A 20,944-nucleotide genomic window follows, 5' to 3' on the forward strand; every position below is an offset into this window, starting at 1 on the left:
TACTGTAGAAAAGGCTGTGTATGTGCCCACCTGCATACCTGGACACAGGCATAAATAAGATGTTACGGGCATAAACATGGGCAGAACCTGCTATGACATACATTTTACCATTCCTCCCCTCCCCAGAGATACTGAGCTACACACCTGATCTACTTGAGAGTTTCTTTTTTTTAGTATCCCCATGCACAATAACATCGGAGCACTACAGAGGTTAATCAGGTAGACATAGTAAGATTCATAAAGGTCTGTGAAACTTTTGCTCTTGGTTTCCTGTTTATATAGTGGTTTACCTTGTGCATATTTGTTCTGTGAGGTCTTTTTCTTTTTTTTTTCCTGATGAAATATTAACCAAAAAGGCTCTAAAGGTGCTCAAAGCCTGGATTAATTTGCTCTCTGGAAACGTATCCACAGCCAAGCATCTTTGATTTGGAACAGTCTCATGTAGCTTTTGTCAGCTGTGTTAAGCAGAAAAGCGCAGCTGTCTTACTATGACATGCATAAAGATGTTCTTGCTGATGGTTTAGGTTAGGTTTTTAAAGCATGTTTTGTTTTGATGGGGACCTACATATTAGTGTGTGTGTGGGTGTGTTAGGAGCCTGGCAAGTAGAAATAATTGCTTGACAGAGAAGGTTTAATAACATTAGACTACAGTGAATTTTCATGTAAGCAGGCTGTATTGCTCTGCGATAGTGTGGTGGCACCATAAACTGGGAGATCTGAGTCCTGACTAGTTTATGCTTTGTAGATGTTGAAATAATTTTTTATTCTGCTTCATCTTTCCTGTTTAGAGTTAAATTGTCCAATATGCCCGTGCAGATCTGCACGACTAATGACTACTGTATTCAAGGAAACTTCACATGGGTAATAAGCAAAGATTTTTTGAAGGAACTCAGTCTGATTCCTCCACACCATTGAGCATAGCTGGCTGAGTGTGCTGGAGGCCCTTGGGGCAAAACAGGATGATGCAAGCCATGCATGTCACTGGAAATGGGGTAGAGAAGGGAGGGAGGGGAAATGCTGGGCTTCAGCATTTCGTCTGGGATCTAAAGAGAACCAGAGCTCCTAGGCTTTTATAGGAATTTGGGGGAAAAATAAAATTTTAGTAGTCTAGAGTGCACTAGAACAGCAGACTTGAAAGTGTCCTCGTCAGAGTGGGAATCCAGAATTACACTGATAACCAGGTCACTTTCTCACAAGCATCAGCGAAGTAGAGACCATGAGATCTCTTCGCTATAAACCTTAGATTCATCTGTATTATATTTATCCATACAGACTAGTTATAGTCCTAGATAGCCTATATTATTTTACATCAACAAAAAGAACTTTAAAAAGGCCTTAGAGTATGCCATAATGATGCATTTTATGTCTTTATTCATTGGTCCCTGTGCATGAAGTTTTATTGTATTGTATTTAGTAATATATGGTAGGTATAAAGAGGCAAGAGACACTGCAGATCTCAGTGGTTCATTAGTCCTGCACTTTATCGTGTTTTAAAACTTCTCCTTCTCCAGACCACAAAATAGCTTCCTCCTGTATTGTGTGTATTAAGTGTGAATCCACAGAGGGAGCTTTAAAATGTTGCTGCTCCAGAAATAATGATTCCTCTATATCTCTTCTGGTATAATTTATTATTCTGGAGGAACTTCCCAGTGTAAATGCCCTGGATCCAGTCACTTCTATCCAGAATCCAGTGCTTGTATGTAAGTAATTTTGGCTTGGCTATAAGGGCATAGTTAATGAAATAGTTTCAGAAATAATCATGTGCTCTGTTTCCTATTGTAAAGGCACATCTCCCTCATTAGTAGGTACGGGAGACTATTACCAGAAATCCCAGGGCATTTTCAGAAAATCCTTAATGAACCAGTCTAGATGGGCATTTGCTCCTGAGATAATATACATGAAATGTCACCAAAAAGGGTATTATAATAAGCAATCCTCAAAAGAGTGCAAAAAAAGTCATGAGGGCTTGGTGCCATTCCTCTCAGAGGGAGGCCTTCCCTCTCCTGGTGGAAAGAGGCCAGATACTCAGTTGGGAAGAAAAGAATATGAAATAATATTTTTCCTAGCATGATTCCAGTACCTGGATGATGATCTGGTGGCTTTAATGGAAGTTAATCCAGTTTTTTAACTGGACTGGCTTTTCTGATGGCTTGGATGGGAGTTAATCCAGGTTTTTAATTAGATTAAATTTTTTTTAATAGAAAAAGTAAAGAGATTTGTTTGCCAGCAGGGGACAAATTTTCGTGCTGTCAAATTAAGCTGCTCCTCACACCTAGTTTTCATTTGAGTCTCCACCACCAATTTAGTCTTGATGAGATGGGCCCATAAATATCAGTCAGAATAATTGTATGACCTGTTCATTTGCCTTCTGCCACAGTCACCGGCATCCTCCGCAATACTATTCTAGTGGTAGAAACTCACAAACCACTGCAGGGACAAGGTACTCCCGTCATTCAAAACCTTACCTTGCCCAAGGGCTGAGGGTACCAGTACCTGACTACCCATGGAAGCGTGTGGCTTAATCAGCTCTCGCCTTCTCTGAGGTTAAAATGATGAGGCACTGACAGGCTGCAAACAGGTTGCTGTGGCTTCCAACACCACCTACGCTCCTGTGGTGTTGAAATGCCGGGCTGCTGTGACACCTCCCAGGGGACTACTGCTTCTGCTGGGTGAAAATTGATGCAGAAACCTCACCCTCAGCCTCCCAAGCCAGCCAGTGGCCCTTCTGCGCTTCTTTAGTCTGTGGCATCTCTTCGTGGACCTGCTTATGGATGTGAAAAATATTCTCACGGGCTTGAGTGCAGCTGATCAGTAGAGCAGATCTGGTCATGAAAGGCAAAAAAGAGCTTTGTGTGAACAGTGGTCCTATAAACAGAGGTTGCTTGTATTGGTTGCAGCTGCAGGACCGGCCCCTGGAGCACGAAAATGAAGCCTGGAGGAATGCCTGCTCTTTGCTTGTAGGTCCCGTTTCTTAACAAAATTATAAAGTAACAGGCTGAACAGAGACGTTCGTGATGCCATCAGAATAAGAAGGTCTGGAGAGGCTTTTGTCCACCTGAAAAGTTTTCTGTCTCTCATTTGGGTTAGACCAACTGCCTTATTATCCTCCATGGTGCTGCACATTTCATACTCCAGCAGCACACCCAAATTCACATGCCCAGGTAGGCTTCCATCTTGTTTTCCAGAGCCGTTAAGTTTGGTGTTCATAAGCACTGGGTTAACTGTAACTTCCTCAGAAGTTATTTACCAGTTCCTTGTTGCTGTGTGACTTTCACTAAACTACATGCCTCATACAAGTCCACTGTTTTATCTTTCAGCACCGAGGAACAGTTACTGCTGGACTCGGGAGACATTTATCAAAGACATGACTGCTGATTTACTACAAAGGGCTGCTGAATTCCTCTAGGAACTGTCTTTTGACCTGTTGCTATAAATTTTGTACTGTAGAATTGGCAGACTCTAACAGCTTTTTGTAACTACGTACTGCAAAAAGAAGCCCTGACCTCAAAGGACCTAAATATTTCAAAGTTGTGCAGTGGTTTGGGTGTTAGGCTAAAATGTAGAATTAAAATATTGAAATTTTGGATATACAATAAGACACATCAATTGTCTCTTTTTCATAAAAAATTAAGCTATGATTATAATTTTTTTTTTTATTTAGTGATGGGTATTTTGCCTATGGAGCCAAAAGCATGATCACATGCTGAATGGCTCAATATCAGTACGTGGTTCTCTTCTGAATAATGAAGCAAAAGTGCATTCAGCTACCTGATTTTAATTATTTTTAGTATTCTTTTGGTCCAGGCTAGGAACAGTATTAAAGACACAGCTGCATTCCTGAAAATAATTGAAGCACAGCTGGCACAGGGACTGGTTGTACCCTCCCATTTTACCACACAAACAGTCTGGTTACAGGAGAGGAAGCCCTAAATCAGTGGTACAGAGTAGGTACAAATGCCAACATTTGTACACATAGGGATGCATACAGAGAACTCCTGGGAATTCATGGTCAGGCAGGGGTTTGAACCTGTAAAGTAAAGGCATGAATTTGCCTTTGCAGCACACTAGAGATGCCAGTGGAAAATCTGGGATATTGTGGGACAACCTGGTGCATGGGTAAATGTTTAAAGCCATTTGAACATTATATAGGCAGTGATTTGTAACCAAAAAAAGCAGACGTGTGCCAATTCCTCTTCACGCGGTCTGTCTCCCTCCCTGCGCCACCATCCCACAGAATATTGCAAAGGGCATTTCTGCAGTTATGTTGATGTTCTTGAGTGGAGCTTGGACCATCTATACAGCCTTACTGCTGGGAAGGGACCATTACAAAGAATTCCCACTTTATAAGTCATACTGGGAACAGGAGAGCTGATTCAGCTTTTGTATTTGGGGCAACTGGCCAGACAGGGCAGACTGATGATACAAAGGAGTGATAACGGGGGGGAGAGAGAGAGAGAGAGAGCATCTGGAGACAAAGGAAAGTCAAAGACACAGAAGAAGCTGGTAGCTGTAGGAGAAAAGGAGAGAGAGAGAGAGAAAATCAGTAGGGAGTGAAAGGTGAGGAGTCTTAGTGGAAAGAGAAACTATGAGAAGAAAGAACAAAACAGCAAGGAGACTGATAAAAGATGCAGCAAATAAAGAGTATGTGAAAACAGAGGGATAAAAAAGAGTATTTCACATCTGCTCATGGGGTTCAGATGACAGTTCCTGCTTAAATTCATGGTACATGTGTCAACATGCAGGTTCCCTAGGTGACTTTGAAAATCTCAGCCAGGAAATCCAGGCAGCCAGAAACAGTACCTCAGACAGGAAGCATTACCTCTAGAAAAGCCAGTTCAGGAGCTGAATCACATCAACTGCCCAATTTTATTTTATTTTTTTAATGGAAAAAAATGAGGTTAGGAAAAGAAAAATGGCTACTGCTTGTCTAATAAGGGCATTTCAGACTGTGTACATGCTCTAATATTTTCCACTGGAGGAATACAGAGCCTTTCCTCATTTCTCATTGCCTTTTGGGACTTGTATTCTGCACCGAACTCAGCTTCTTCTCTTGGCATCTCCTTCTGCTTGCTTTGTTTTTATTCTCTGTCTCCATCGCCCAAGGAAAGAAAGGAAGCCCCTGGGTGCTGGGACGGAGCCTGCTGCCTGCCCCCTCCCTGCCTGCCCTTTTCCAGGGGACCTCGCTCGGAGAACCGGGGAGGCTGGCTCCACGCTGCGTGAGCTTGCCGTCAGCTGTTCCCTCAGATTTCTGTGATATTTGCAATGAGATGAGTAGATGTGACTGTGCGTCTTTTACTAGTGCTTCTGTAAAGCTATTAGTTTTGCATTACAATCAGGTGCAGTGTCTGGCACTGTCGTTATAACCTTCCGAGAGGGGTGGCGATTAGCGGTGGCCCTGGAAGCACAGGGAAGGTAGCTCCCACAGGCGGGTCTGCTCCCTGCACTGGCCTCCTGCATCTCTCCCCACTGTGGAAGCAGTGCTTACCATCAGGTTTGTAAGATGCTAACACAGGGCAGTTTTTTGACTGCTACTCAGCATAACCCCTCCTTCCCTTAATAATATAATTCCCACCTAATTTAGAGATAATACTCTGGTTTGTGAATTTTCACACCTACACTTCTACTTCTTTTGCTCTACGCATGTAAATGAGGGGTAGGACAGGTGATGGTCTGCAAATTTACCAAAAAGAACAACAAACAAAGTTCATCAGCTGGAGCTTCAAAGGCAGCATATTTAACACACATGGCTAGAACTAAACATGCTGTTGGTTGAAATCACACTATGTTTTCATCAAAATACAGTTCTGGAGGTGCTCTTCATTCCTGCTTCGCTGGCTTGCATGTTAAAATTTAATCCCCAAAGCCAGAATTTGGCGCTCTCTCCTCAGAGTAAGTGGAAATCTGCTTCTTTGTGTTTCCCTAATTTGTATTATTTATAATAACAATAAGTCTCCTGAGCTGGTGGTAGAAGTCAAATGACAGGTATGCCATGTTTTTTATCAATTAGCTTGCTCAATATTCCAGATGAAACCAGTGTTTGTATTGGCCAGAATCTGGGCTGTGCCTGAAGAAGTATTTTGGTGAAAAGAACATTAGGAAAGCTTTGGAATATTAAGCCCAAAATAGATTTTTGTGCTTAAATAAAATATTCTCCTTAGCCCGTTGCATGTATAGTGTACTATTAAGCTGTTATTTCAAAGACTGGCCTATTTTCAGACTTTCAGCATCTGTAAAAAAATGAATAATGATAAAGAGGGAATTCATATTTTCAGGCTTTTAAAAAGCCCATTGTGTAAGTCACCAGCTCTTACAATAGACATCTGTCTGAAAACTATTCCTCAAACTTTCGCATGAAGCGGTGCTGTGTTCATTAAACACCCTGCTTTTGTAGTCCCCTCTGGTCAAAGATAAAACACTTCTGAAGAGCCTTCCAAAGTAGATTTGTGAAACCACATATATTTCTTTCTTGAAGAGAGCCTACCTGGATGCTCACAAGCTACAACAGACACGGCATTTATTGATGGCTGCGTCAAGAGCTGAGCAAATTTATTTCACATGAGTAAATGTCTCAGACGAGATGAAGGATGGGAAGTGAATTATCTTCCAGGCAATAACTCATGCTACGTATCCACATGCCTTTTACAGAACTAGGCTAAGGAACCACTGGGTATGTTAGGACTGCAGATGCCTTTTGTGTTTTCTTTCCTTTTTAGGACATACTGGAGCTGTATAATTAAATGGAGATTATTGGCAACATTATTTAGCAGTCATTATGGAGTCATTAGGGTTCTGCTTGGGCAAGAAGATAAGTCCCCTTCCTCTCTCACACTTAATGCTTTTATCAACAGCTTAGAAAAGTGGTTCACAATGAATTGCTACTTAAGTAGTCCTATCTTCCTCTGCAATCTCCCTTCTGTTGTTCTTCCCTGTGGGCTGGCTCAGAGGGTCAGTACACTCAGCTTGCCTGATGTAATGCAGACTTTCCGATAGCTTTTGGTACTTTGCAACCGCTCCTGTAAAAAAACCCAACAAAACAAACCGGACTCACAGGCGATGGAGAAGGAATCACTTCTGATTCAAACAGTAATTCCTTTCTTGTACTTTGTTCTGTAGGTAACAGACTGCACTGTGTTGAGCTCTCTGTAGGCTCCTCAGGCGTGGCAGTGCTCTCCTTCCTCCGCAGCAGACGCTTCATAACTTGACACTGCACAAAACTCAGGGTTGCTCCATGAAGAAGGAGTTATGCCACCTAACTGCTTTCCAGGCTCCGGGGCTCTCTGGTGGCTGCTCTAACACAGGATTTTTGAGGGCTGGATTCCCTCCATACCACACGGTGGAAGCGGGCATGTAGTCTGGTGTCATTACATAGCGGTTAATAATTCTGCAAATAGGTGCGTGTGTGCGTGCGCGCGCGCGCGTGTGCATCAGAGCTGGCCGGAAAAGGAAATGTCTGTTTCGTGGGAAATTCCAGGTTGTCGGCGTTTCATTTTGTTCTGTGCTGGAATGAAACATCAACGTTTCCCGATACCTGGCAAAATGGGAAAATCTGGGTTGGTGCCTGCCTTCCTGATGGTCAGTCCCTTTAGCTGCCAGGCAGGCAGGCAGTACTGCACGGCGCACCGCAGGCTTCAAGCGTGCCGGGAAGGGCGCAGAGGGCTGCCAGCTGGCCAGGCTGCCCAGGGAGTTTCCAGAGAAAGTTTAATGAAATCAGCATGCTGATGTTTACTTCTGACAGGCAAACAGCTCTGTATTTTCAAAGCAGACTATTACTGCATTTTGTTTTCTTATGTTTTAACTTGAAATTTTATTTTAAGCAAGGCAAATCAAATGTCCCTTTCTTTTCAGTTGATCACCTGATAAACTCCAAACCCAAGAGGCCCAATAAATGCACTGACTGAGAGGCAGAATGAAAGACCATGCACGTATGCACAAAAGAAGTAGCAGTGTTTTCTGCTCTTCCAGGACAAAATCCTCTTTCAGAGTTGTGTGCCCTCAGCTGGAAGATGTAGCAAAAAAGCATCCAGCAGTTCCTAGGACATGTCCTTTAAAATAGGGGGGGGAAAAAAATAGTTTTAATTATGATTTTTTTTTTCCTACTGGAGCATAACTGAGGATTTAAATTCATAGGCTTCATAGCTGAACACTCCAACACTTTCTGTTCAATGCATATTGGTGCAGAGGTGAGGGGCAGAAAGTGCATTATACCGGCCTGGAGGCTGCATGGGCTAATCCTGTGAGATGCTGAACACTGGCAGTTAGCAGGAGCCAGGACTTACCGGTCAGAGATGGAGGAATACGTTTCCACCTTAAACCAGCAACAGTACCATTCTTTCTTACTGTGCATGTCTAAACCGAGTTCCTGGTCCCATCCCACACCTTGGCCAGCGCTGAATTTTGTGGCAGGACACAACCTTTTCTCCCTCATCTCTGCCATGTCCTCCCCATGTCCCCTGGACACCAGGCCCATGCTACTGGCACTGGACCTGGCCACTGGTGCTAATGGGAACTTTGCCGGTAATTCCAGTGGTACCAGAGCTTCGTTAGAGAATTTTGCAGTCAGTTTTAATGATGGCAGGATTAGACCACAGAGTTAATATAAAATTAAAGGTCAAGCGTTCTGGGGCATTAGGAAAGTCGTATAGATAACTGCAATCTACTGCCCTAGAGTAAGCATGTCAAAATGTATTTTTTCCCTAGAAATAAAGTCTTTCCTCTATTTTAAAAGCTTTTTCTTTTTTTTCCCTCAAATGAAAGCAATGCTATACCTCTTACTAAACTGCTGAACATTTCCTTCTAAGTAGATGTGTATATGCTCTTGCAGACACCTGCCTGAAGTATTATTTCCATTATGCCTCAGAGATGTTTAACAGCTAAGCAGCGACAAAGCTCTGAGACAGATAAGATACTAAATATATATATATATACATATACAGAAAGATGACATAAAATTTGAATAGCAATCTACCATAGACCTTTGATTTTAAAAAGGAAGTTAATATACTGAAGAAGCAAGAAATCCAATATGCAGAGCCGGTGACTTCTCGATATGTTTTAAATCCTGCAGCTCATCTTGTGAGTCAGTTGATCCCACTGGGTATGTTCAGGTCTGGTCTGAATTGCAAATGGGGCTCACCCTGGCAACATTATTTTGGAAACAGTAGCTGGGTGAATGGCACGCAGAGCGGACAAAGACCCAGTAAGGCACGTGTGAAGGCCTGAGCAGAAGAGGCAGAATTTCATAGTCATTACTGCAAACTTTTTCACTATTATGCATGAGTAGTGACAGGCTTGCATTGTTAATCAGAGTAATTAGGATTTAGTTGAGGCATGACAATAACCTGTGCCTCATAAAGGCCTGAAGGTGATCCATTTTCTCCCCTTTTCCTAGGAGTCTCCTATTGTGATTTGTAGATAGCCCAGCAGGAATGCAATCAGGAAATCTCCAGTGAAGCAGTGTCCCTAAATCTTCAGGCTTGACAGGTTGAAGTCTGACAAGCTATTAGAAAAAACTACTGATCATTAGGCTGTCTAAAATAGACTTAGCTTGTTTCTGTCTGTATTCATTGATTTATCTACAGAATGATATTGTTTGAAGCTTAGATTACTCATGCTGCCGCCAGCTGACATAGTTTATATGATAAAATGACAAAGCGTGGCTCTGGCTAAACACACAAGTCTTTCTGTCTTTGCTGTTTCATTGCTTTTGACTCATTCTATAGTAACAAAAAGTTGGTTCAGTATTATTGTGAGAAACAAAGCTGGAAATATACTGAACCATTTAAAGCAATTTTAGATCACCCCAAACCCTAGTATCTCTGACAAATATGGAAGAATAGTGTCAGCTTTCCCCAGATCATTTCAGAGCAGTGATTTCTAGGTCAACTGCTGCAGGCTATGCACTTTGCCTGATGGATTTCAGAACTAGGCTTATTACAAAATCTCTGATAAAAGCTCTCCTTTATGCATGTCTTTTCCTCTCCTAAGCAATGTTTTAATAAAAAAAAAAAGAATTAAATTTAATTTTAATTTAAAATAAACTGATTATGTTCATCATACATTATTTGAGTTGTGAGATTTACTTCAGAGTTATTCTTATACTCTACTCAAGCTTTCATACAAAAAACCCCACATCTGATTGGAAAATTTCTGAACAGACATCTTTCTTGAACAGAATTGCATTCTTATTTGTCATTTACAATGACATCTGTTTTTCCAGTCTTCCCGTCTTATTTCTTCCATTTTTTAAAAATTACTGGCTTTCTTACAGGATTCATATCTCAAAGTGGAAAGTAAACTAATTCAGTTCTTCTTTCCCATTGGCAGGAATACTGCCATCCTTCTCTCTTGAAAAAAAAAAGCATCTATTTTGCACCATCCATTATCCATGTGGAACATATATCCATAAGCAACTTTAAACATGTATTTGTGTACACTTGCATATACATATAGTATGTATGTGGTACATTATCTACATAAATTCTCCTATTCATGAAAGACATGTAATGTGACCTCTAAAAAGAAATAAAGATTCACTTGTTATTTAAAGCAGATAGAAATACGGAAAAGTAGCTTCATAAATACTTATTTACATTTACAGATATTAAAGAAGAGAAATTTGGCATGGCACAAGCATGGTCATATTCCTGCAAAAGGATCAAGGGATACTTAATGACACAGCAGTCAAGTCCCAAGTTTTATGCAAACATGACATTCTTTGTGTTGCATTCTTCTTTTTAGTAGCTGAATTAATAGTATGTGCCCCTTACATTTACATTGTGCTGTATTTCCATTTGTTACTTTAAGAACATCCACGTATAACTTGCTAGGAGAGACAACACAAAAATTCTGTGAGGTTTTCCTAAGGCTCTGCACAAAGGCTGAAGCTTCAGTTAGAAGCTTAATTTGTGGCCTTCACACACAGATTTGGTGAAGGAGGTTTACCATACTGCATCTCACATGAAAAATGAAATATATGCAACCAAGCTGATGCTTCCATTTAGCCAGGCATCAGAATCTAATTGTGCTTCAAGTTTTTTGCAAAGGTAATTTTAAATCCTTTTGTAGAGGACAAAGAATTCAGTATGGTACCTTGATCACAAATTGTTTACTAGGATTTAATATAATAGAAATCTACATTAATGTACTCTCAGGAACAACCAAAAATACTCCCTTCGAGTTCTTACAGCATGCCCATCTCTCTAGCATGTGAATACACAATGCTAGGTACTACGTTTGCCTCTTGCTCCACACCCATGATGCTATGGATGATGTTAATGTAGATCTGTGCAGATTTATGAAACAAACACTGATGGAACATTAACCTCTGAGTTAGTATGTGAATCAGATGGAGAAGTATTTTCATGACAGCTTTCCTTAGGCCCTTTCATTATTTTGTTTCGTTGTCTGATTTCTATGCTAGTAAACATTTAAAAAGCAATTCAGAGCCTTTTGGGTTCATTACTAACTTGTAAGTCTCCACCAAAATACTTCCGAAAAATAGTTAGTTGGGGCATTATATAAAAATGATGAAGGTCTTTAAGGGAAAATTGGCAACAGCAATTAAAAGAGTAAAATATTTGCAAGCAGCATGCACGCTTTTAAAAGAATAAATGTATGCCAGTCATCAATAGCACTGATAAAAATGGACTCTGAATGAGCCACAGCCAGAAGAAGCAGCTGGCATAGTTAAACAGCAGTGTAATAGACACCATTCAAAATGAAAAGACATCTTCCAAAATATGGAAGCTGTGTCCAAAGAAAGAAAACAGAGGAAGAGTATAATCCCCAGCAAAATAAATGTTAAACCACAGCAAAGCAAGCCAAACATATTAGTGGAAGCAACTTGCAGAAGTAATGAGAGCTAACAGTAAAGCCTTTTGTATATACATCAGAAGGAGCACAGTTGGACAGCAGGATGAGAAGAAGCAGCGAAGGAAGATAAGACATTATGGAACAGCTAAATGAATTATTTGCACTGGCTCCCGCTGTAAATGAGGTGGGAGTCTTTCACACTGGGGTCATTCTTTACACAGAATGAGTCTGTGCAAACTCCCAAATTGGAGTGTTGGAGATTTTAGAGCAAATCAGTACCACAAGAACTCAGTAACAATAGATGCTATTCACACAGGAGATTTGGAAGAATTAAAATATGAAATTGTCAGTCAATCAACTGTCATTGTGATTGATTGATCAAATCAGCACCAGTGTCAGGATAACATGAAAGGTATAGATAATGGGAACGAGAATAATCAGAGGAGCTTTCTATAAAGGAGTTTAAAAAGATAATGCCCTTCCACTTGCAAAAGTGATGACCAAAAGGGTAGCATGGTGAAAAAATATATAAAATTATGAAGATACAAAACTTTTGCAACACTACAGGAACTAAGGGCCATTTTATTAGACAACAGGAAAATATAGAAAAAGGAAGTGATTTTTTTGTTCAACACATCATTAAATTGTAGAAGTCCTTGCTAAGGGATGCATGCTGTGAAGGACAAACAGGTGGAGTTTTTTTCCCCTGAAATTACTGGATTAGACAAATTCACAAAGGTCAGATGCTTTGTTGGGTGTTAATAAGTGGTGGTTTACATGCTGCTTCTGGCTCAGAAAGCAGTTAAGTTGCTAAATGCTGGGAGATGGGAAGTAGGCAATAGCTGAAGAACAGGCACTCAGAAGAACGGTACAGGATGAGCCCTACCTTAATTGAACCTGCTGCCAGAGATAAAACACTGTCAGAGAGACATTGGTCTGGGCCTGTGTTATATTTCTTATGCTTTCACCCCATGAACTAGGCTTTTTGTCTGTATAATTCTTCTCATTTCCAGCAGTGCTCACTTGTGCAATGATAGTTTTCCTCTTGTGACTAGATGACTGGGCACAGCCTGGGCAGGAAAAACATGAGAGAGAGGCCTAAAGGAGGAGTCTTTTGCAACCTTTGGAAAAAAATCTGTTAAATAATTTAATCATTTTCTGTCTACCTTCAAAAATAATGTCATTCCACAACCAAAACAACTGACCACAGTGAATTTTTCCACAATGGTTTTTGCTCTACTGTGTAAATAGTTTAGCATTACCAACTTTTATCGCCTCAGCATATATTTAGCTCTGTCTTTGCTTTTGGGTGGGGACAGGAATGACAGATAAGTTCTCCCACCTGTATTGCTTCTGACTTGAAGAATGTGATTTATTTTCTTTAGCCATGAGACCACGACACAGGACAGATAAAAGTGATTTGCTCCTGTATATGCAGGAAAACCTGCGGCCAAGCCAGAAACCAAATCCAGGATGTCTGAGTTCCATTTCCCACCCTGACCATTGGAATGTCCTCTGTAATCAGTAAGAGTGTTCAAATCATGAGGTATCACTTCAGATTCTGTTCAGGGTTTATTTGACCGTGATATGCCTTTTAAAAAAAATGTTTCGCATGCTCTACCATAAAAAATTTCAGCTTGAACACGGTTAACTCAGCCCAAGTTTTCGAAACAAGATTTAGGCCCTTTAGGGGATTGTCCTTCCCTGGTGTTGCTAATCCTGTGGTTTTTAAGGCATTTTTTTCATAAAAAGGAAATGTGTTTTGTTTTACTTGAATGTTTACAAGTGTTTGTCTGGGAAATATAGGATTATAAAGGAACACATTTCAAGCACCACACTGGGTGTGTTAGTGCTTTGCATTCTGCTACCACATCTAAACTTCCTTCATGTTGTGTTTCATAATGTCCCAGACAAATAAGAATGAGATCATATTTGCTAGAATTGTTTAATCGTCAGTGGTCTGACCCTGAAAAAGACGAGGCACGTTAGCTTTCCATCACCCTGGATGGAAACTGAGGTTGTACAGCATCTGGCAGGATGTTCTCAGCACCTCACAGAATTTGTGCTTTTAACTTAAGTCCCAGACCACATCTATTTTCTTTAATGTACTGCAAACATATAATTATAGTTGACACAATTGGTACTTTCACTTTTAACTAAAATGCCTCTACCCAGCAGGCAAAATAACAATCATGGGATGACATTGCGATGAATGATGATGCCTCCAACAAAGTGCTTGAGCCGTAAATGGAAAGAGACAGTAAATTTCATCCTATTTTTTTGAAATTGCATATGCTGCAAATCCATTTTTAATGAAAATTAAATAATGCATTTTAAGCTACAAATCACAATAGGCTTAATGCATTAGTGCACCAACTTGTCTTGTCCTCAGTTCAAGTCCTGGTGAAGAGTTTCAGGATAACGCCTAATAAAAGACACATTGATTTGAGGGTGGTTCCCCGTGATAAGGCTGTTTCCAGTTGTAGCTTTTTGCAGTCTTTCATTGTAAGGAATAAAGAAAAGGAGGTAAAGCCAGGAAAGTGGGTAAAGAAAGATAAAACGTGCAAGGCACAATGTGTTTGGGGCACCCTTGTCCTGCTATCTGTACAATTGTACGGTCCATTGATTACAGTGGTATTTCTCCTGACTCAAATTTACACAAATGGAACAGCATCAGGCCTTCAGATAACCATGATTTATGCCCTTCCTGGCAGTAACAGCAGATAACAGTGTTAAACTATACCTTCTCCTATTGAAACACATTGACATTTGTGACATAAGATATTCTCTTGGAAATGACAGATATGATAATTTCATACCACAGTTCACAAATGGATTTTAAGGACATGAAAAAAATTGCATGTGTAAGTTTTTAATTGTTTTCTTTTTCAGGGCTCAAACGGGACTAATTTTCTATTCCAAACTCACAACATTAATGAAATAATTTACAGACAGATTGAAATGCTGTCATTTTTCAAAGAAGGTTTTCTGGCTGAATGCCAGCTTTTCAGTAAATGGAAATACTCAATAAGAAGCTCAAATTATTTCAGACAGGCTTAAATAAAAATACTAAAACTCCATCAGAAAGAAATCATAAGAATGTTTTTGCAATGAATATGAAATACATTATCCATTTATGTGTTCATTCCTTGAATGGCTCTAAATCCATTACCTATTTAGATAATATTGACAACAATTTCATCACCTGAATTTCTTGAACCTTTAGACAAAAAGAAATGTCTTTATGCTTCACAGATTAGCACACAGTGTTCCTGGTGAGGAATCCTCTTCTGGAGTTACTTCTAAGGACTCACCATCCCTATCATTCAGCAGTTCCTGATCTTTGAAGGAAGAGAGTGAAGCCCATACAAGCTGCCGTTTTGTCTTTCTGTATGGCTGACACGCTCTGATGCCCAGTACCAGAGCAGTAATACAGCTGAATTAACAGAGGGTTTGTCTATACCACAGTCACAGGAATTCCTTTCTGGTTTATGGAAAAAGTGGTTTCAGGGAAACTGTCTTGTCTCCTGAAAAAAAGATTTAATGAAAAATGGATGACCAAATCGAGCATTAGTCTCTTCTCAATGAAACCCTTGTTTGAGCCAAAATTCCCATAAGCATTACTAGCAAACTTGAGTAAGTTTAGAAGAGCAGTACCAGCTGAGGAATAACTGCAGCACCGTGTTTGGAGAATGCCATCCGTTTGCTCTTGCTTTGTAACATTCCTGAGCATGGTAAGCACTTGAGATTGCCACTGCTGGGCATGCCAGCTGGCTCGCCTTCCTCCTTCTGTTCTGCAGAAGAATCCTGGCAAGTGAAATATTTTGAAAATGTTTCTGACACAGTGGTGGAAGACTTACAGCTATTGTTTGAAACAGGCAAGAAGAAATAGCTATATGTGTTCTCCTTGTTGGAAGAAATCACATCTTAATGAAAAAGTTCTGGATTTTCTCTGCAGAAGATAGGTGTATTTTTAGTCTTTGCAATGGAGACAACCTTAGCAGACTAGTTTTAGTGGAAATACTTGTTTTGATAAGTGAGGAAACACAACAATTACTAATGTGTTGTGCCACTTGAGTCTCTCTTGACAAACATACCATGAGGATTATACTATAAATACATGTTTTTCCTCATTTCAGTATGCCACTTGTGAACAATTTTGTCATAACAAACCCCATCTTCCGTGCTTTTCATTTATCTCCCTAAAATAGAAATGGTCTTTTTCCATTTATCCTGCTAGAATAAACATCTATTAATTCTCTCAGGTCACAAAACCTTCAGCTTCTGAAGGTTAGAAATGTCTGCACAGTATGCAGCTCCTTTGGTTTAGTTCTGCCTTGAATCAACTCAACAGAAAATGTCCAAATATTTGCCCAGTAATGGGAAAAATGGATGTAATTGATCCACGGCTCTTATGTACAACATCAAAGTACTTAGAGACAAGAAGCTATTGTAAGACAGTGACTAATAACTGTATGAGGGGATTTCCATTAGCAGGCCTACAAGGAAGATGATTCTAATTTGTGAGTGTCTTGTGAAAAGTTAAAACTGTCATGAACTATACAAGGAGTTTTTAATAAAACCAAAGTCGTGGAAAGAGGCATTGCTTTTTATATGTATGACCTTGGGATACCCCAATTAAGGTTGGATGCAATCATAAATTACTTGAATCCACTGAATCCTCCTTAAAATCCTCCCATTATACAATTTAGAGTCTTCTACCCCAAATCTTCCAAATCACTGTATTTTTGATAGTTCTATGGATAGCAATGAGCAAACTGAGTTACAATTAATAGTTCTAAAATCTTGTGGGACATAGTGATCCTTTCCCTTACTCCAGAAAATACAACCTGATGGAAGTGTAGCAGCTCCTGGCACAGTGCTACTTGTGAGGCTGCCATAGGTGAACTCATGAGGTACCTGCTACTGATACCTGGACAACATATTTAAGATGAAAGAGAAGAGACCTAAAAGACTGAGCAGGAAGCTGATTCTGCCACCTTTGCCCTTACTTTTACTTTGCACACAATATTTAAACAGTGGCAGCAAATATCTGGCCCTGCAGAATCTCCTTCTTAGTTGTATTTTCATTATAATACTCTCATTCATTTTCATTATAATATTCTCAGATGAAAGTGGCATTTCAAATTTTACTCTGGTTTAGGAAGCTTGTGTTGTTGTCAATATCTACTTAAATTACTATCTTAGGGTCTTACAGATAATAGTTCATCTTTACTTTTGTAATCATACTTACATATGCAAGGAACATACATGCATGACATTTCTTCCATATGATCCCATACATCATCAGAATATTCACTGCTGAACCAACTTTGGATTTTTTTTCCCCACGAGCTAAACTGCTCACCTCAGAAGAGCATATACAGTGGAAGAGAGAGTAAGAGCATCCTTGTCCTTTCACAATCTTTGTGGATGGCTGAAGTGCGGGAATCAGGGACCAGGCCTACAAGTCATTGCCTGGGATCAGTGTGAAAAGAGAGGTAAAGAGCATATTAAATCATGAATTTCTTCTCTTTCTCTGCCTTCCAGTGGTGCTGCCTGGTAGGAGGGAAAGGAGATAGCTTGTTCCCTGAAAAGGCACATCACAAATTCTTCCCTATTTGTGCCAAATGCTTGTAGTATAAAGGATTGCATTTTTTCTGAGACACAGTGCTTTGGATGCGCTCCCTAATGTGGTTCAGCTTCCTTGCTGCCTCTTAGTTTCGCCCATGCCTTAACGGTATAATTTAACCTTAAATTAGAGGCATATTTTACCCTTGTTTTGTATGCAGAAATTCCTTTGATGTAATTGGGAGCCCCGTGCAAAGATGGAGGGTTTATCATGGCCCTTTGAATGCATGTGACATGGCAATTTGTCCAAGACATATTCTCATGCAAGAAGAATGGGATCCCATTGTGGGAAAATCTAGGGCCAAACACTGCACAGAACTGACGTCAATAGGATTGAACACAGTGTGAAGTTATAGCAAAATCTGATGTATTAGCTGTTTGGTGCCAGTGTTTTTTTTATGCATCCACTACTCTTAGCATTGATCATGGAGAGTGCATATCATATTGTCTTGAGAAACCCTAACCCATGTTGCAAGAGGATGAAAGGAAGATGATCTCAAGAGCCTGAGTGACCGTTTTAATTGGATACATGTGGACAGAGTCCAATCCAAAGCTTACAGAAAACTGTGGAAGTGATCCTGACGGCTTTTGGATGAGCCCCACTACGAAATTTTAGGATTAGAATTTGAAATAGAGTTAGTGAGCACAGAAGCCACTGTCTTACCAGATAAAAAGACATGATGTAGTTTTGCAATTGAGCATGCTCTTTTCAATCAAAGTATCTCCAGGTTCTTTTTATCTTTTTTTTTTCCTCTTCATTCTTTCTTAACAAGGCAAGTTTTGCTGACCTTTACATGGCCTCTCACAAGAGACTCCCTAAAGAATAAAGTTCTAAGCCCCAACTCAACTCCTACAGAAACCTAAATAAAAAATATAAACAATTTCAAATAGAGATGTAAAACTTACCACATCTTCTTATTTAGGCAGCAATTTCATCAGTGTTGTTCTAGCCCTTTGGCTCTAACAGTGGTCCCACCTCCTTTGCAACCTCTCCATGGGGTCTTAATTTATACATACACATAAATTGCATTCATTCTTTTACCACAGGACAAGATAATGCAGTGGAAGACAGGAGGGACTGGTTTGAAAGTTTTGGAGTTTATGAAAGGCATGTGAGATAAGAAAATGTCAAGGAAAACAGATCATGGGCAGAAACAGATATTCAGCTTATAGCCACATCTTTGATCCTTTCTTCTTTGCATCTCTCTTACATGATGTGTATACAGAGACAGTATAGAGACTACATTGCTAGAGTGCAGAAGCGAGGACCATCATGGACTCATAGAAAGATGGGTCTGTAAGACGATTGAAGGGGGTCATAGAGTCAATTTTTGCACTGTTTTCTCATGAGTAAGTAGGTCCCATGTCAGCTAGAGTGCAATCAGTACACAGCCTCTAGCCCACATGTATAGATACAAAAGCAAATCTGGGTCAATAGCACTGCTAACCTTGAAGGAATATTTCTGTGTATGGATGAGAGAATCTCTAGGAACAATACCTGTACCAGAGCCTGCAGAACTCTGTAGCAAAGAACTTGAACAATGTGGTTGGATGATTTATATCAGGATGAAGATCTGGCTTTAAACAGGCAGAAGATGAGAATTTTGAACATAAACAACATAAACATTTAAAATTAGTTCAGATTTTTGTTAGAAAAGCATTACTTAAAGTGCTGCAGAGAGCATGTGAATCTCCTCGTACCTGTGCATCAGCTTTCTGGATAATGTCTTCAGTATCTCATAGGTACTGAAGCTTGCCAGCTGTGTGTTTCTGCAGCTGCTTTTTATTGAAAGACACAATAAACACTACAGTCGTGTAAATCCTCTATAAATAGCTATAGCAAAAGCCATCCCTGCACCCTGTTCAAAGTTAAACACCATACTAACTCCCTAGCCACTCTCTACTAGCTTGCAAATTGAGCATAGTACGAAGAGTTATCTTTTTCTAAGTGTTTTGAGTTCTAATGAGAGGCACTATATACTGGTAAAGTCCAAAACATTAAAAATAGTTACTTATTTCTCACAATTTCTGAGCCATCATTTCCAATCCACCTCCATTGTTCCCAGCAAGCAACTAAAATAATTAACAGCAGACAGCCTATTAAGAAATGGAAAGTGTTTTGGTTACTTGCTATTTGTGGGTATGCATTGTTCCAGCATGGGAGCAGCCAACTGCAGTTGGGAGAATTTTCCGCTCCCCACACACATTTTATCTCCAGTGTTTACCAGATTCTGAATCTGGAAAAGTTCTGAGATTGTCCACTTTCTCTAAATTTCAATGCCCAAAATTATGTAGTCCACAATGAATAACTCTGCCTAAATAAACTCCATCTAAGTGTCAAAATTTTTTTCCTGTTTAAGCCAACCTTTTTTCTTCCCACATATTCTCTATCCCCAAGCCCTCGCTTCACCGGATGGAGCCCTTTAGCTGTCTCCAGAACTTTTGGTGCAATCACTGATGGGGGGTAGAGATCACACTGATGACGGACATGTAGAAAGCAATAGAAATACCAACCAACTGGCATTTTATCACCATAAAAATAAAGTAAAAAATAAAGCAAAAGCAAAGAAGGTAAAATAAAGAAAAGCCCGGGTTGTCCTACACCCAAGACTTGTCTGTGTGTGTTGAGACTCACTTTAACAACGAGGCTTTTCAGTCAGACACTACTGAAGGCTGCAGAGACAGCAGTCAAGTGGCTGTAGACAGGAAGAAGACTAATTTTCTCTCAGATGTCTTACAGGTTAAAATATCATAATGAATCAAATTTACTTGGCCTTTGTTTTGAAATTTTTTGTTTCTGTTTCAGACCTGAAAAAGAGCTGCTTCTGTGCCTGCAAGTTTGGCATTTGTTCTGAGGATATTAGTTGTTCTAATCAAACGTATTATTTCTACTCTCGGATATTTCCTATTTTTTATAAGCAGAAAACTTACTGTTACTAGGGACACAGTTGTCCCTCCATCTCTGAGCTCTCTCCATGACGTTCAGCTGGATCCAGGGCAGATCTCAAGAGACTCCTTGGAGCCCACGGTTCAGGCCTGGGTGGTGCATGATGGAGACAGAAACAGCCAGGGCAGAGTGTTCACACTGCTGGAGTGGTCTTACTTGAAAGGAAAGTTATGGCTTTGGGACTGGGGTGATATCTGGCATGGATATCTAGAAGGACTGAAAAGAATAGACCACCTTGAGAAGACTTCTCAAGAGAGAGAGAGGATGATGGCTGAAATACTTGATCCCCCAACACCATCCTGCCCCACCGCCAAATTTCAGACCAGAACCATTTAAAATTAGAATCTAACAAAACTATTTTCTAGTAAAGCCTTTATATCATTCCTGTTTGTGATTTAGACAAGCCACAGCCTTAGCGCTCAGTTTGCCTCAGCACTGCTGTTGCTCTTTGCACATCTCAACATCAGGCAAATCTAGCTAATGATGTCAAATAGGGACAGAGAACTATGGCAAGCACGTAGCACAGACAGAGTCCATATTGTCTTCACAAGGAAT

General features: G+C 40.1%; 1 long non-coding RNA gene across 1 annotated transcript in view; it reads left to right on the forward strand.

Moving 5' to 3' along the window:
- The window catches only part of LOC138688585 (uncharacterized), a 29,377-nt gene extending 9,274 nt beyond the window's left edge, over positions 1 to 20,103 (forward strand). Inside the window, exons 2-3 of the long non-coding RNA XR_011327459.1 lie at positions 13,197 to 13,335; positions 15,067 to 20,103. This is a non-coding gene — a long non-coding RNA (uncharacterized lncRNA). The remainder of the gene's footprint in view (positions 1 to 13,196; positions 13,336 to 15,066) is intronic.
- Positions 20,104 to 20,944: the final 841 nt, after the last annotated feature.

The sequence above is a fragment of the Haliaeetus albicilla genome, chromosome 13 (genome assembly GCF_947461875.1).
Source record: "Haliaeetus albicilla chromosome 13, bHalAlb1.1, whole genome shotgun sequence".
NCBI classification, from domain to species: Eukaryota; Metazoa; Chordata; class Aves; order Accipitriformes; family Accipitridae; genus Haliaeetus; species Haliaeetus albicilla.